Raw genomic sequence first — 18,120 nt, forward strand, 5'->3', positions numbered from 1 at the left:
TTTTATATAATTTTGCATTTTAATACATTAAAATGGAGAGTGGTGTCCCCAGCTCTGAGGGATGTTTTTTTTTTCTGGTTTCCGAGCACAGAAAAATCAAATATGGCCAAAAAACGTCACTTCCAGTTGCCCGTAAAGTACATAACTTCTGTTTATGATAATGCATGCAGCGGTTATATACAGTCAGGTCCATAAATATTGGGACATCGACACAATTCTAATATTTTTGGCTTTATTCACCACCACAATGGATTTGAAATGAAACGAACAAGATGTGCTTTAATTGCAGACGGTCAGCTTTAATTTGAGGGTATTTACATCCAAATCAGGTGAACAGTGTAGGAATTACAACAGTTTGCATATGTGCCTCCCACTTTTTAAGGGACCAAAAGTAATGGGACAGAATAATAATCATAAATCAAACTTTCACTTTTTAATACTTGGTTGCAAAGATTGTTGACTTTGACACACATACACCTACCTCCTGGAGAGTGTTCTTGATCTGGCCAACTGTTGTGAAGGGTGTTTTCTTCACCAGCGAAAGAATTCTTTGGTCATCCACCACAGTTGTTTTCCGTGGTCTTCCAGGTCTTTTGGTGTTGCTGAGCTCACCGATGCATTCCTTCTTTTTAAGAATGTTCCAAACAGTTGTTTTAGCCACGCCTAATGTTTTTGCTATCTCTCTGATGGGTTTGTTTTATTTTTTCAGCCTAATGATGGCTTGCTTCACTGATAGGGACAGCTCTTTGGATCTCATCTTGAGAGTTGACAGCAACAGATTCCAAATGCAAATAGCACACTTGAAATGAACTCTGGACCTTTTATCTGCTCATTGTAATTGGGATAATGAGGGAATAACACACACCTGGCCATGGAACAGCTAAGCAGCCAATTGTCCCATTACTTTGGGTCCCTTAACAAGTGGGAGGCGCATATGCAAACTGTTGTAATTCCTACACCGTTCACCTGATTTGGATTTAAATACCCTCAAATTAAAGCTGACAGTCTGCAGTTAAAGCACATCTTATTTGTTTCATTTCAAATCCATTGTGGTGGTGTATAGAGCCACAAATTTTAGAATTGTGTCGATGTCCCAATATTTATGGACCTGACTGTAAATGCTCTATGTCTGCTGGATCCCTGCCTACTGAGGAAGCCCAATCACAGGGCTTAACATGTATAGGTGGGAGGAGCCGAGCCTGTGACATCATTTTGGCAGCCATCCAGGAGAGCGGGGTGGTGAGCCATGAATTGTGATATATTAGGGCTCATGTACACAGAGCATTTGAAAAAAATTTTGTGACTGCTGGAAACTGACTGCTAGAAAATGTAGGTTAAAAACGTCAATTTAGCCACGTTTACCTACTGCGTTTATGTTTAGAAGCGGTTTCAAAAGATAACTTCAAGAGACCCTTCCAGATGCCCAGAATGCACTGAAAAATAGTCAATTAACTATTTCAGACATTTTGTCAAAAAGAGAGAGCGCAGAAGCAGAGAGCACTACTTTCTGATGGGTGTTGCTCATGAAACAGTGCTGTAATGCCTTGGGATGCATTCTGGAGTGCACACAACACTCCTTGTGCTGTTTTGCTATGTTGTGATGTGTTCCAGTACAGTTCTGTGCAGATATAATGCAGCACGTTCTACCATTTTTCCTGCGCACGAAACCTGGAACTGACTGCACTGGTGTACCGGGTCCATTTGAATACATGGAAAACGCTGAGCATGCATTTTTGATGAAGAAAAAAGGCACTAGACAGCATCTGGATATGCACCAGCCCAAAAACGCGTATAAATGCCAACACGCATAAACGCATTTACAAGCGTTTGAAACGCCGGTAAACTACTCCTGAACGTGATTTTTGTACTTTAAAAAAAATGCTTGTAACCTCAACTGCCTGTAAACTACTATAAAACGACTGTGTACATGGACACATAGGAAAAAATAAAGGAGAGTTCAGGGGCTGCTGAAAAAAAACAAACAAAAAAAAAACAAACAAAAAAAAACAAAAACGCACAACTGCTCCTAAACTTCAGTTTAGCAGCTGCAGTGCACATGAGCCCTTAATATATGCTGGTATTTTCTTATATCTTGTGTTTTTAATCTGGACGCTAATAAACAGTTTTTTAAATGGAGAGTGCTATGGTTCCACTTTTCTGTTTTTCATAATACATGACATCTGAGAACACCAGTGGGAGGAGTTGAGTAGCATAGCAGTACCAAGGGAAAGATTGGAGGAAGATCATACCAGGTGTCCACAGGTGTATATAGTATGTGATCAGTGTACAGTGGATATAAAAAGTCTACACATCCCTGTTAAAATGTCAGGTTTCTGTGATGTAAAACAATGAGACAAAGAAATAATTTTTCCACCTTTAATGTGACCTATAAACTGTACAACTCAGTTGAACAACAAACTGAAATCTTTTAGGTGAAGGGAGGTAAAAATAAAAAACTAAAATATGGTTGCATAAGTGTACACAACCTTAAACCTAATACTTTGTTGAAGCACCTTTTGATTTTATTACAGCACTCAGTCTTTTTGGGTATGAGTCTATCAGCATGGCACATCTTGACTTGGCAATCTCTTGTGCACAGCCATCTTCAGATCACCCCACAGATTTTCGATCGACTTCAAGTCTGGGCTCTGGCTGGGCCATTCCAAAATTTAATCTTCTTCTGGTGAAGCCATTCCTTTGTTCATTTGGATGTATGGTTTGGGTCGTCATGCTGAAAGATGAAGTTCCTCTTCATGCTCAGCTTTCTAGCAGACGCCTGAAGGTTTTGTACCAATATTACTGGTATTTGGAACTGTTCATAATTCCCCCTACCTTGACCAAGGCCCCAGTTCCAGCTGAAGAAAAAACAGCCCCAAAGCATGATGCTGCCATCACCATGCTTCACTGTGGGTATGGTGTTCTTTTGGTGATGTGCAGTGCTGTTTTTGCTCCAAACATATCTTTTGGAACTATGGCCAAAAAGTTCAACCTTGGTTTCATCAGATCATAACACATTTTCCCACATGCTTTTGGGAGACTTCAGATATGTTTTTGCAAAATTTAACCGGGCTTGGATGTTTTTCTTTGTAAGAAAAGACTTCCATCTTGCCACTCTACTCCATAGTCCAGACATATGAAGAGTCCGGGAGATGTACCACACAGCCAGTACTTGCCAGATATTCCTGCAGCTCCTTTAATGTTGCTGTAGGTCTCTTGGTAGCTTCCCAGACAAGTTTTCGCATACAGCTCTTGTTAATGTCACTGTAGCGCCATATTTTCTCCACTTGATGACTGTTCACTATTTTCCATGGTATATCTAATGTCTTTGAAATTCTTTTGTACCCTTCTCCTGACTGATACCTTTAAACAATGAGATCCCTCTGATGCTTTGGAAGCTCTCTGTGGACCATGGCTTTTGCTGTAGGATACGACTAAGAAAATGTCAGGAAAGACCTACTAGAACAGCTGAACTTTATTTGAGGTAAATCAGAGGCACTTGTGCAGATGTGTACTGACTCCTATTTACATGATTTTGAATGTGATTGCTTAATTCTGAACACAACTACATCCCTAGTAGTAAGAGGGTGTCCACACTTATGCAACCACATTGTTTTAGTTTTTTATGTTTACTCCCCCCTCCCCCCCAAAAAAAAAAAAAAAAGAAAAGATTTGTTTTTCAATTGAGTTGTACAGTTTATAGGTCACATTAAAAGGTGGAAAAAGTTCTGAAATTATTTATCTTTGTCTCATTTTCTACATCACAGAAACCTGACATTTTAACAGGGGTGTATAGACTTTTTATATCCACTGTATTTTGACCTACATGCAAGGTCTAAAAGTGAGGTGAGAAGGTTTTCACCTAGTGGTGGTGGCATGGTTGGTACAAATGAAGAAAGAAGATTATATTGGATGTCACATATTACACAGTGGTGTTTAATAAGAGACTTTTTCTTTTCTTTTTATGCGATTCATTTTGATGTTGCACTACACTATATTTGTATGTTTATTTTGAAGAGGTTTGTATGCATCATGCTATTTCCCCCCTCCACTATCTCTATGCCAGAGATCTGGTAATGGTGTCCTATTAACCATTTGTCCTCCTGAGGATTTACCCCCCTTAATGACCAGGCCTTTTTTTGCTGTTTGGCACTGCACTAATTTAACTGATAATTGCGCGGTCATGCAGTGCTGTACCCAAACAAAATTTACGTCCTTTTTTCACACAAATAGAGCTTTCTTTTGGTGGTATTTTATTACCTGTGCGCTTTTTATTTTTGCACTATAAACAAAAAAAAACACGAAAATTTTGAAAAAAAAAAACCCCCCCCCCGATATTTTCTACTTTCAGCTATAAAAAAATATATCGTAAACTCAAATGTTAGTCATAAATTTAAGCCAAAATGTATTCTGCTACATGTTTTTGGTAAAAAAATCCCAATAAGTGTATATTGATTGCTTTGTGTGAAAGTTATAGCGTCTACAAACTATGGTATGGATACTGTAATTTATGCCTTTTTTTGCTATACAGCGCTGCACTAGTTTAACTGACAATTCCGCGGTCATGCAATACTGTACAGAAATGAAATTTACATCCTTTTGGCCACTAAATTTATAGGTACCTAGTGCGACCCACGGGAAAAAGAGCGCCTGGCTGTCAGGGACTGCTTGAACTGCAACTAAAAAATTTACCGACAAGTGCTAACAGAGATCAGGCCTGATATTGTGAACACTGCGGTTGTGTGTAACGCATCAAGTGACAGTTATCTACTGACACTGCACTTGCTGGGGGAGAAGGGGGGGGGGGCGTAGGGGCTAAACACAGGTGCTGGCAGGTGCCGGGGCTGATCCCGCTAACGCTGCGTTTTTGGGGATACTATAGTAATGTGAACGCTGGTATAGTGCTGATCTGATCAAAGATATTGATCCAAATCAGACACTATACTAGCAATGGAGGTTTAGCGAGCAAGTGAGCGTGTTCCTGGCAATCAAGGGGTCAAATGTGATTACTTGTTTACTAGCGGCAATCTGACGCTATCTGGGAGGGGCGCTAACTGACGCTAACACTATCGGAAGTCACCAGTGACACTAATACAGTGATCAGTAAAAATCTGTTCACTGTAATCAATGACACTGGTGACAGGGCAGTGAAGGGGTTAACTGGGGGGGGGGGGCGATCAGGGGGTTAAATGTGTCCTAGGTGTGTTCTAACTGTAAGTGTAGTGCTTTTTCCTTACAATTCTTCTGTCTTCTTCTCTGTCTGGAACGGAATGTGCCCAGGCAGAGAAGAATGACATCATATCCTGTCCTGTGTAACTGTCAACACAGGACAGGATAGGACAGAGACCGATCATCCGATTTCAGCCGGACATCACTGCCTGAAACCGAATGATTGATTGCTCGGGGATCGAATAGTGACACCCGTGGGTCGGCGGGGGCGCGCGCCCCCCCCCCCCCCCCGCGAAAACCTTGGGAGCCGGGGTCACATTTAAAAACGTGGTTTTGCACAGCCGTGCCGACCTTCCACAGTTTTAATACAGTGGCTGGTCGGCAACAGGTTAAAGAAAACCTTTGCGGAGAGAAATACAAGGGATACCCACTGCTTTCCTCCTAATAGCACAACATGCCTGGATGGCCCGGGGTATCAATTCTTTCTAATTCACTGACCTAGAAACAAGCAAGAACTCTGGTATTGTAAACTTGTTTCAGGTCAGTATTTCAGAACTATTAGGTCTTGCTTACAGGAGCATCAGCTTGCGTAAGAGCAGTGTGTACAGTAAGCTTTTGCAGAGCTTTCGGCAAGGTTTGTTGAAGCCTTAAGGCCTCATGCACACTGCAGCTAAAATGCCCATTTTACAGCACACATAAGCATTTACAGGCAGGAGCATTTAGGGGCAGAAATATGTACACACCAAAACTGTGTTCAGGAGAGGACTATGTTGGCAGAAAAAACACCGAACACTGTCAGAGTAAATTAGAATAGGTCAACCCAAAATTTAATATTCCCAATATGTGCCTGCTGTGTCAGGTACTTGTATGAAAATGTATCTTGTTCTTTTTGAATTGCTTCCTTTGTGTGAAATCCCTGGTGTTCCTGCCAGCCACCCAGCTTTGCTATTAAAATCTAGCCACTCTAGGCATCATAGCACAGTGTGGTCAGTCTTCTAGCTGTGCTGAGAGCTCTGCCTATTCTCTTCCAATGATCACTTAAAAAGGGAAAAAAAAAAAAAAAAAGTATTCATAATGTTTTCATATCTGTGCACAAATGTTTCCCTTTCATTTCTATTTTTAACTGAATGGGTTGTTTTAAAAGTAGAAAGTTCACATATACTTTAATATTCTGGCCAGTGAAATAAATGAAAACCCAAACACTTGACACACCTAAAAACGTGTTTGAAAGATGCAGCTTTTCTTCTGCCAAGCAAGGCATTCCGATAAGATGGGCAAACACCAAGTGTGCAGTTCCAGTTTCAGAAGGTCATACATCGATCATAAGGGGGATACTTACTGTCACTTTAACCACTTGCCGCCCTACCACTGTAGAAATACGGCGGCAGGGCGGCACTGGCAGACAAAACCAGGTTTTAGAAAGCGTGTTTTGTAAACAGATAGGGGGCGCGCGCGAGGCGCGCCGCCGCCCTATCTGACCCGCCGATCAACGCCGCGGATGTATGTCGCTGGGTCACAGCCGGTCTTTACCGGCTGTTTCCCGGCGATCGGCGGCAAACAGTGACAGACAGCACAGCTACAGTAGCTGTGCTGTCTGTCACTTCCCTGACAGCTCGAGGACGAGCTGATCGAGAAAGAAGAGTTTCTCTCTCTCGATCAGCCTTGTCCCGTCCAGCACACACCCCCGCCCCCTAGTAAAACACTCCCCTCACTCAGATAACCCTTCCCTGCAAAATAAAGTTAACCCCTTCGTCCCCAGTGCCATTAGTACAGTGTCAGTGTTTTTTTTTTTTTTGCACTGATCACTGTATTAGTGTTTTTGGGGATGTCAGTGATCCCAAGTCAGTACCCCCCAATGTCAGAATGTCCGCCGCAGTCCCACCATAAGTCGCTGGTCGCTGCCATAATTCGCTGATCGCCGCCATTATTAGTATAAAAAAAAAAAAAAAACTAAATATCCCAGTATCTTTCCCGCCATTTGTAAACGCTATAACTTTCACGTAAACCAATTAATTTACACGTATTGGGTTTTTTTTTTTAGCAAAGACATGTCGCAGAATGCATTTTGGCAGAAATTTATGACTAAATTTGATTTTTGCATTTTTTTTACTGGACATGTTGTATAGCAAAAAGTCCAAAATATTGTTTTTTTTTCCTCAAAACTGTCAGGCTTTTTTTTTTATAGCGCAAAAAATAAAAACCGCACAGGCGATCAAATACCACCGAAAGAAAGCTCAATTTGTGGGGAAAAAAAGGATGTAAATTTCATTTATGTACCGCATTGCATGACCGTGCAATTGTCCGTTAAACTAGCGCAGCGCTGTATAGCAGAAAAATGGCGTAAATTGCAGTATTTATACCATAGTTTGTAGACGCTATAACTTCCACACAAAGCAATCAATATACACTCATTGGGATTTTTTTTACCAAAAACATGGAGCAGAATACATTTTGGCCTAAATGTATAACCAATTTTAAGTTTACTATATATTTTTTATAGCTGAAAGTAAAAAATATTGTTTCTTCAAAATTTTTGGCTTTTTTTTTGTTTATAGCGTGAAAAATAAAAAGGGCACAGGTGATCAAATTACACCGAAAGAAAGCTCTATTTGTGTGAAAAAAAGGACGTAAATTTCGTTTGGGTGCAGCATTGCATGACCGCGCAATTATCAGTTGAATTAGTGCAGCACTGAGTAGCAAAAAGAGGCCTGGTCATTAAGGGGGGTAAATCCTCAGGAGGGCAAGTGGTTAAACAAGCTAATAGCGAGCTTAAAGTAGAACAGAACTCAGAAAGAGAAGATTTGCTATGTTATAGATAACAAATAGTGTTGAGTGTGCCTAATCATCAGTTCACTGAAAAAAAAAAAAAAAAAAAAAAAAAAAAAAAAAAAACTTGTCTGTAACTTTTCCTGAAAATAGAAAAGTTTCTGTAATGTAAGGGTGCCTAGAGCCTTACAGCTGTATATCAGCAGTGGCACTACTGCCTCTGGCTCTCAAGAGATTTGGCGTTAGATTTGGTGATGTTACAAGGAAGCAAAGCCCTGCCTCTAACAAGGTGACCGCCTCCAGACAGAGACTTGGTGCAGAACAAGACATGGTTGGTCAGTAATAGGGAAAGATAGCACTTGAAGCTTGCTGAAAGCCTGCTAGCAGTTTCTTTACTTCAAAATGCTATGATCAGGAGGACAGATGCATGGGCTTTAGCAGGACAAGCCTATACAAAAATGTGACCACCATCAAGTGGAACTACGGTATTTATACAGATTTTTCTGTGGCTAACATGCATCAACCTTTTGGATGGGTCGAGTGTGTGTGTGTGAGAGATATATATTACACATACATGCACACACTAATCTGGGAATGGTACACCTAGACCTGTACCAAAGTGTGGAAGCTGTGGACACTTGTGTATTATTATTTTAAAAGAAGTTTGTTCATATTTTTTGTTCCATTTAGGAGTATATTATAGATAAAAAATGTGAATAAAATGCATTTTCCTGCAATTTTTCCAAACACAATGCACATTCTTTATAGATTTACCCCCAAAATATAACCAATAAAAAAGTGAAACAGAAAAACTCAAAGTGAGCATATTCATTTTGATGTAGGAGGAGAGCTTTATTCCCCGTTCAAAAGTTACACTGCGACGCATGCAGGGTAAAAGAAATAACGTTTGTGTAAGACCCCTTTCAAACAAAGGGTCTGATCAGATCTGACTGTCAGTTTTTTAGGCAGACCTAATAGGATCCTCTAGTCACCCCTATGGACTGGCAGGCACAAGTCCATTTACACCCACCTACCTCTGGTCTGATCCAAATCATTTAACAGAAAAAAAAAAAAAAAGAATGGAATCCATCCTCCTTTGTCTAGGCCAGGGATCTCTACACTTTCTAAGCAAAGGGCCAATTTACTGTCCTTCACTCTTAAGGGGGGCAAGACTGTGGCCAGTTGGAGTAGACAATGCCCTGGCATCAGTGCTGCATCATTGGTTTTATAGGGAAGAATAATGCCTCATTGTTCATATAAATTAGAAGAATAGTGCCCCATTGATGGTGTCAGTAAAGGGAATGGTGCCCCATCATTGGTGTCATTTGGTGGAAAAGTACCCCAAGGGCCATATAAGGGCAAGCAAAAGGTCACATCTGGTCCCCAAGTCAGTTTGGAGACTGCTGGTCTAGGCGGATCAGTTCAGAGGGCAGTCAGGTGTATACAGAAAGCAAAGTCCATTTACTCCTAGCCATCCATAGTGCAGAGCGGACTCTATCCATGTCCGCTCTGCATAAACTGACCGGACACAGACCCGTCATCCACCGGCTCTGTTCTGATCAGCAGACAGATTCCTTGCTTATCAAATCAGAGTCCGCCATGTGTGAAAGGGGCCTAAAGAGTCAGAGTAACATTAAAATTTATATTAATAAAATCAAGTAGGGTTGACCAGGGCACAACTGAGACTTTTTTCCCAGCTTTTCTAAGGAGTAATCTGTAGACAGATCAGAAGCCTATTATTTGAGCTGTTAGGCTTAAGTGTTGATATAAATCAAAACCTTGAACTAAAAGTACATCCATTTATTCATTTCTACAGTCTACACTAAGCTAGGAAGGAAAGGTGGAAGGAAAGAAAAGTGCTTGATTCCCCCATCAACACACTCAGTGTTGATGGGGGAATCCCTACTGCAGAATTCCCTGCCAGCAGAACACAGGGAATAGTGTTGCTGATTATAGTTGGCGGCACAAATCGTTTGGGGAAAAAGCCGGGAGGATTGAAATTCAGCCAGCTTTAGATTTCTGACTTACCAGAATAATTTGTTTCCTGCAGTACAGTAGATTACAGAGACTTCCTAATCATTACAGCTGGGTTATACACAGCTACCTTTAGGCGACTGGACACTGGCAAAAAGGCAGGGACATCTCCCTATATAACCCCTTCCAATAACAGCTACAGTTTGTAGCAAGCAATAAGGAGATCAACAGAACAGAGGCAAGGGTCCTGTGTCCTGTACTACAAAAACAGATTTATATTGGTAAATATAAAAGCCTATTTTTCTCATCACATAGTGCAAGACAAAGACATTTTTAAATCATAATGTCTTGGATGTCCAAAAGCAGTCCACTGGAGGGTGAAAACACGGCAAAAACACCAACAGGATCACATACTAAACAGGTCAAGAAGGGCTTAAACTTAGTTCCAGCTTGCGCATGGAACTGGTATCGGAGGAGGTAACTACCACCACTTAGTAGAACTTAAAAGTGTGAGCAGGAAGCCCATGTGCCAGCCTTTCAAATCTGAAAAACAGATGCCAGATGATGAAAAGTCCACAAAGCACCAACAGATCTACAATGTGCTTTAAAGAAGAGGGAGGAACCCTATCCTTAACCCCTTTGCGCCGGCCACACACAAATGTGCGGCCTCCCGGCGTCTGGGCCTAGACGCCGAGCGGCCGCACATTTGCGTCCATGTAACTAAATACATATGTGCTGAGAGCGCGCGCCCTGCGCGCTCCCAGCACACATGTGTGGTACTCACGGAAAGGTCCCGGTCCGCTCTTTCGAACGGGACCTTTCCCGATCATGTGACCGCCGTGACGCGTCATCACGGCGGTCACATGATTCCTAAGCCACGCCCCAACGCCCCGCCTCCCGGCGGCTGAATCTCTTAAAGGGCTGGGAGGCATTGGCGGGAAGGGGTTAAGATTATAGGCCTCAATGAGGACATGTCTTATCCACCCAGCAGTGGCAGAGCAAGAGGCAGGGTGGACCCTTGCGGCAACCTTCAAGAACCACACCACAAGGAATTAATCCAATGTATTAAAAGTGACAGTAGCAAAGAGGTAAACTCTCATCACAGGCACCACATCCAGACAGTGGAGAGATATTTCCGTAAGATGCTTTGGAGCAGGACCCAAGGGACAATAGGACAACATACTGATTAAGGTGGAAGACAGAGATGACCATCGGAAGAAAAAAGGCTTAAAGAAATACTCCAGGATAGGTAAAACACCCATTAATACACCCCCCTACACAAAGCACTAAACAGTTAATATATTTGTGAAATCCCTTACCATTGAAGAGAAAATTCTAACTGAATTTTCAGGAATTCGTCATTGTAATTCAAAAGATAACAGCATCTGTTCTGCCAAATAGGAGGTGTAACAGCATGGTTTGCATCATATCCTCTCCTCTAAAAGGAAACTACAGTTCCGCTATATTACTTCTAAATTTTCAAGCAGTTCTCAACATTTACCCCTAAAATAATTTTCAGGTCTGAGCGTAACCCCTTACTAAAACCAATTCATTGAGAGTCACTGGGAACAATGTCTTGTCTCCCCCCCCCGCCCCTTCTGCACACATGTTCCATCCTTGTACTCTCTCTGGGTGGATACAAACCTGTCATCCACAGGCTCTATACTGATCAGCGGACAGATTCCCTGCTTATCAAATTGGAGTCTACCCAATGTGAAAGGGCCTAAAGAGTTAGCAGAACATTATTTATTTATTTCAGGTACTTACATAGCGCCATCAATTTACGCAGCACTTTACATATATATTATACATTCACATCAGTCCCTAACCCTCAAGGGGCGTACAATCTAAGGTCCCTAACTCACATTCATACATACACACACTAGGGCCAATTTAGACAGGATCCAATTCACCTACCAGCATGTCTTTGGAGTGTGGGAGGAAACCCACGCAGGCACAGGGAGAACAGGCAAACTCCAGGCACGTGGTGCCATGGTTGGGATTCGAACTGACGACCCTAGTACTGCCAGGCAGAAGTGCTAACCATTTAGCCAGTGTGCTGAACATTAAAGATTAGATTAACCATTAGCCGCCCGGCCAATGGCCGTTTGGCGGCTTGAAAAGCGCTGCAGCTTTCCGGGTGCACGCCATTTGGCGTGCTCCCGCACATGCGCGGTTGCAGAGCGACGCAGCAGTGCAATCTGTCACCGCCCATGCACCTCGGACACGGCCGATGACAGATCTGAGTACCGGCTCCCGTTGCCGGTACCATGTGACCTGCTGTGACCAATCACAGCAGGTCACATGACAGTTGTATACAATGGATGGCTTCATTCATGATGCCATCCATTGTATACTAGTGCCTAGCTGTGAATGGTCACAGCTAATCACATGCACATGTCATGTGATTAGCTGTGACCAAATCACAGCTAAGCACAAAAAAAAAAAAAAAAAAAAAGCTGAATGAATCGATTTCATTCAGGTAAATGCTTGCTTATAGCAAAGTAATTCTTTGCTATAAGCAAATTGTGTAAAAAAAAAAAAAATACTGATCACTTCCCCAAAGTAGTACAGTGTTACTATGGTAACATTGTACTATTTTGGTCATAGTAAAATATGAAAAAAAATTAAAAACTAAAAAAAAAAAAAAAAAAAAAAATTTTTTTTTTTTCATACTGTCACCAGTCAGTGTCGCTGTTCACCACCATGCCAGTTATATGAGGACGCTGTACTGCACTGGTGACAGTATGTAAAAAAAAAATAGTGAAAATAATTTTTTGAATTTTTTCATTTTCCGAAAAATTATGACAAAAAAATACAACTTCAAAAAACTCGCCATGCCTCTTATGAAGTACGTCGGACTGTCTACTCTGCAAAAAGGGGTCATTTGGGGGATATCTGTACTGTTCTGACATTCTTGGACCTCAAGATATTAGATTGGCTGTCAGTACTTCAGGATTGATCAATATTCAGATCTATACCATAGTTTGTGAACTCTAACTTTCCTACAAACTAAAAAATACATCCTAATTTGGGTTATTTTCACCAAAGACATGTAGCAGAATACATCTCGGCCTAAATTTATGAAGAACAATTATTTATTTGTAAACTTTTATAACAGAAACAAAGAAAAATGTGTTTTTTCAAAATTTTTAACTTTTTTTGTTAATTTAGCAAAAAATAAAAACCCCAGCGGTGATTAAATACCACCAAAAGAAAGCTCTAGTTGTGTGAAGAAAATGATAACATTTTAGTTTGGGTACAATGTTGTATGACCGCGCAATTGTCATTCAAAGTGTGAGAGCGCTGAAACCTGAAAACTGGCCTGGGCAGGAAGGTGTAAAATTGCACGGTATTGAAACGGTTAATAAGATCAAGTAGGGTTGACCAGGGCACAATAGACTTCTTCCCAGATTTCCTAAGGAGCGATCTGTAGAAGGATCAGAAGCCCAGAAGCCGATTGTTTGAGCTGTTAGGCTTAAATGTTGATATAAATCAAAACCTTGAATTAAAATTACATCAATTTAATCATTTCTACAGTCTACACTAAGCTATTAAAAATGTCTAAACATAAAAACACACATGTACCATCCCTGTACACCCCCCCCCCCCACACACACACACACACACACGTTCCATTGCTGTACCCCCTCTGCACACATGTTCCATTGCTGTACCCACTTTGCACACATGTTCCATGCCCTACTGCTTCCAGGGAAGCTGAGCTTGTGGCTAACAGTTAACCCCTCAATTGCCAAACAATTAGGTTACAACAGAGCACCACCCAAAAGGGGAAATTCCATTTTATGTACTCCTCCCCTGTCACATTTGGCATTCAAGCGGATGCCTAGGTTTTGACAGGCGTTCCGAGCAGAAGTTCCCCTCTCCCCCACCCTCCCTGCAGAAGACTGCTGGACCATTTAGAAGAAGCAGTGCGACTCATGCATGGTTAGTGGCTACCTGGCTGTGAAGCCGGAGCTGTCACAGCCAGGTGCCCATAGTTGAGATGCCGCTGCCAGGCAGAGAGAAGGGAAAAAATGGATGGCTTGGGTGAGCACATCACTGGATTCTGGGACAGGCAAGTGTGTTTCTTAAAAGTCAGCAACTACAGTTTTTGACTTTTAATAAAAAACACAAAAATTACTGGAGTTCCTTTTTAATCAGTGAGTGCTTTTAGTAGTACAATGTAAAAGGTGTCTGACAACTGAAGGGTTTCCAGTTAGCCACAGGCGCAGCTCCCTCTCCAGCAGCTATGGGGTTAAGTCTGTAGCAGCTCTGCTCCCTCTCCTGTTCTCCTCTGCTTATACAAAGGGCCATAAAATTCCTCACTTTCCCTTGATCTGCACAGTTAATAATGATGACTGATGTCTGACTCCCTGCTGGGCTGTCACAGTGCCTTCTGAATCCCCAGTGGAATCCTTTACCCCAGCCTGCCTGTGTTGTCAGACATGTATGGAGTTAAATGCTTTCAGCTCCAGGCTTGCTGGCAGCTTTACTATTGGATGGGAGGAGGGGCACACTAGCTCTATGGGCAATTTAGACCAGAAGACTCAGTCTGGTCCACTCACTACAGCCAGCAGGAATTGTATCACTGCTGTTGACATGAGAACTACAGGAGGGATGTGCCGTGACCAGTGGCTGGGGGAATGCAAGACATACATGCTGTATGCTGTGATATAGTTATATCCTTAAGGAACCGCTTTACTATCTCAGTTTGAGCAATTTTTGGAAACCCTTCATTGGGTATATACACTCAGGTATACAGTGCTTGCTATATATATATAATACTCTTTTTGAAATATATGTATTGAGACTACCTGGTTTCCCACTCATATATACACTACTGAACAAGCAGAAAGGACCTTATCTTATTTCAAGTCGACGTGAAGTCCTCTTGATCTTCATTGATGGTAATATATACCTTTATTTTGTTGTTTTTTATTATTCAGGGATTCTGCTTGATGTTTATGATCTATATATATATATATATATATATATATATATATATATATATATATATATATATATATATATATATATACACACACCTCTAGAATCACCTGTTATTGTGGACTTTGTTTCACTTGGGGTGGTTACCCAGGAAGTCTCTACATTCATCATGCTGGTATGACAGCCAAGTTACTGAGAAGGTAATGAAAGTATTAGTTCATCTTTGCATGGGGCAGCTCTGGTGCGATTTATGTGCTATTTAAGTCTTTTATCACCATATCTTTTTGTTCTAGTTTCCACTCACCAGGAAGTTATTCTACATATCCTGGCTTATACCAAGAATACGTCTGAAGAATATATGGCTAATCTAAATACAAGATTGAACTATATGGAAATCTAGGATTATATAGCTAGAAAACCCCATTGCCTTATATGGTTCCCTATGTGCCAAAACCACCCAGAAATGAGGACGCCAAGTGCTTTTAAATTATTTTATTTGTCTGATATGTTCACCGTGCTTGTGTTTAACCTCCCTATGATCTATGTGATCAAATAAAGTACTCTTTGTAACTACTGAACTTATATTACTCCACGTGGATCTTTAAGTAACCACTTTTCTTTTGGGTGGTGTTGCTCTTGTCACACTACCATACTTTTTATTTATTTTTTTAGAATGCAAGACATAGCAACCTCCAGTCTTACAAACAGAAAGATACATGGGATTTATTTTTCTTTATTACAGGTACTTACAGTTGTGTTCAAAATAATAGCAGTGTGTTGAAAAAAGTGAATAAAGCTCAAAATCCTTCTAATAGCTTTTATTTCCATACACACAAATGCATTGGGAACACTACACATTCTATTCCAAATCAAAACATGAAGAAAAATATATCAAATTTGTGTTGTTCCTCTAAAAAAATTGAAGAAAAGTGAATATTAGACTGTTCAAAAAAATAGCAGTGTTTGTATTCTTTAAAAAAATCAAACATTCACTATATAAACTGAAAAATGTTTGAAGATTTTGCTTCCTTTGAATCAATTAATATTTAGTTGTATAAGCACTGTTTCTGAGAACTGCGGTACATCTGTGTTGCATGGAGTCAGCCAACTTCTGGCACCTGTGAACAGGTATTCCAGCCCAGGATGATTGTACTACATTCCACAGCTCTTCTCTATTTCTTGGTTTTGCCTCAGAAACCGCATTTTTGATGTCACCCCACAAGTTTTCTATTGGATTAAGATCCGGAGATTGGGCTGGCCACTCCATAACGTCAATCTTGTTGGTCTGGAACCAAGATGTTGCACGTTTACTGGTGTGTTTGGGGTCGTTGTCTTGTTGGAACACCCATTTTGAAGGGCATTTCCTCTTCAGCATAAGGCAGCATGACCTCTTCAAGTATTCTGATGTATTCAAACTGATCCATGATCCCTGGTATGCGATAAATAGGCCCAACACCATAGTATGAGAAACATCCCCATATCATGATGCTTGCGCAACCATGCTTCACTGTCTTCACAGTGTACTGTGGCTTGAATTCAGTGTTTGGGGGTTGTCTGACAAACTGTCTCCGGCCACTAGACCCAAAAAGAACAATCTTACTTTCATCAGTCCACAAAATCTTGTGCCATTTCTCTTTAGGCCAGTCAATGTGCTCTTTGGCAAATTGTAACCTCTTCAGCATGTGTCTTTTTTTCAACAGTGGGACTTTGCGGGGGCTTCTTGCAGATAGCTTGGCTTCACATAGGCGTCTTCTAATTGTAACAGTACTCACAGGTAACTTTACACCTTCTTTGATCTTCCTGGAGCTGATTGTTGGCTGAGTCCTTGCCATTTTGGCCATTCTTCTATCCATTCGAATGGTAGTTTTTCGCTTTCTTCCACGTCTTTAAGGTTTCGGCTGCCATTTTAAAGCATTTGTGATCATTTTAGCTTAGCAGCCTATCATTTTCTGCATGTTTTTATCTGTTTTCCCCTCTCCAATCAACTTTTTAATCAAGGTATGCTGTTCTTCTGAACAATGTCTGGAACGACCCATTTTCCTCAGAATTTCAGAGAGAAATGCACTGTAACCAGCATGTACAACATTTGTTGCCTTCCTTCCTTAAATAAGGGCAATAATTGCCACCTGTTTTTCAAAGAATGAATGACCTCACTAATAGAACTCCACACTGCTATTATTTTGAACATGCCCCTTTCAATTAGTGAGTCAATTACACAGAATCAGCAGCATGCATGTTATGACTGTTGGGTCTGTTGGATTTCTATTACTCTACTACACCTGCTAGTAAATTATTTGCCATGTAGAAATATAATTTCTACCAAAAACAGTGATTGATCAGGTTAGTGATGTCGGACTGCTATTATTTTGAACACAACTGTATATACACATACACACATTGCCAAAAGTACTGGGACACCTGCCTTTACACGCACATGGACTTTAATGGCATCTTAGTCCGTAGGGTTCAATATGGAGTTGGCCCACCCTTTGCAACTATACCAGCTTCAACTCTTCTAGGAAGGCTGTCCACAAGGTTTAGGAGTGTGTCTATGGGAATGTTTGACCAGTCTTCCAGAAGAACATTTGTGAGGTCAGGCACTGATGTCGGACAAGAAGGCCTGGCTCGCAGTCTCCGCTCTAATTCATCCCAAAGTTTTATTGGGTTCGAGGTCAGGACTCGAAGTTTGGGGTGAAGGGACTTGACTGGCCTGCATACTTATCCATGTCTTTATGGACCTTGCTTTGTGCACTGGTGTGCAGTCATGTTGGAACAGGAAGGGGCCATCCCCAAACTGATCCCACAAAGTTGGGAGCATGAAATTGTCCAAAATGTCTTGGTATGCTGACACCTTAAGAGTTCTCTTTACTGGAACTAAGGGGCCAAGCCCAACCCCTGAAAAAAAAAACCCACAGCATAACTCCCCCTCCATCAAACTTTACACTTGGCACAATGCAGTCAGGCAAGTACCGTTCTCGTGGCAACCGCCAAACCCAGACACGTCCATTGGATTGCCAGACAGAGAAGTTACTCCAGAGAACATGTCTCCACTGCTCTTGAGTGCAGTGGCAGCGTGCTTTACACCACAGCATCCAATGCTTTGCATTGCACTTGGTGATGTAAAGCTTGGATGCAGCTGCTCGGCCATGGAAACCCATTCCATGAAGCTCTCTACACACTATTGTGCTAATCTGAAGGCCACACAAAGTTTGAAGGTCTTTAGCCATCGACTCTGCAGACAGTTGGTGACTTGGAACACCTGAA

General features: G+C 41.4%; 1 protein-coding gene across 10 annotated transcripts in view; it reads right to left on the bottom strand.

Annotated features, from left to right (window-relative positions):
- The window catches only part of CCDC134 (coiled-coil domain containing 134), a 140,368-nt gene that overhangs the window by 45,298 nt on the left and 76,950 nt on the right, over positions 1 to 18,120 (bottom strand). The window lies entirely within an intron of this gene.

Source organism: Staurois parvus, unplaced genomic scaffold (assembly GCF_062004578.1).
Source record: "Staurois parvus isolate SC_StPar_1 unplaced genomic scaffold, SC_StPar_1.0 ptg000436l, whole genome shotgun sequence".
In the NCBI taxonomy this organism is placed as follows: Eukaryota; Metazoa; Chordata; class Amphibia; order Anura; family Ranidae; genus Staurois; species Staurois parvus.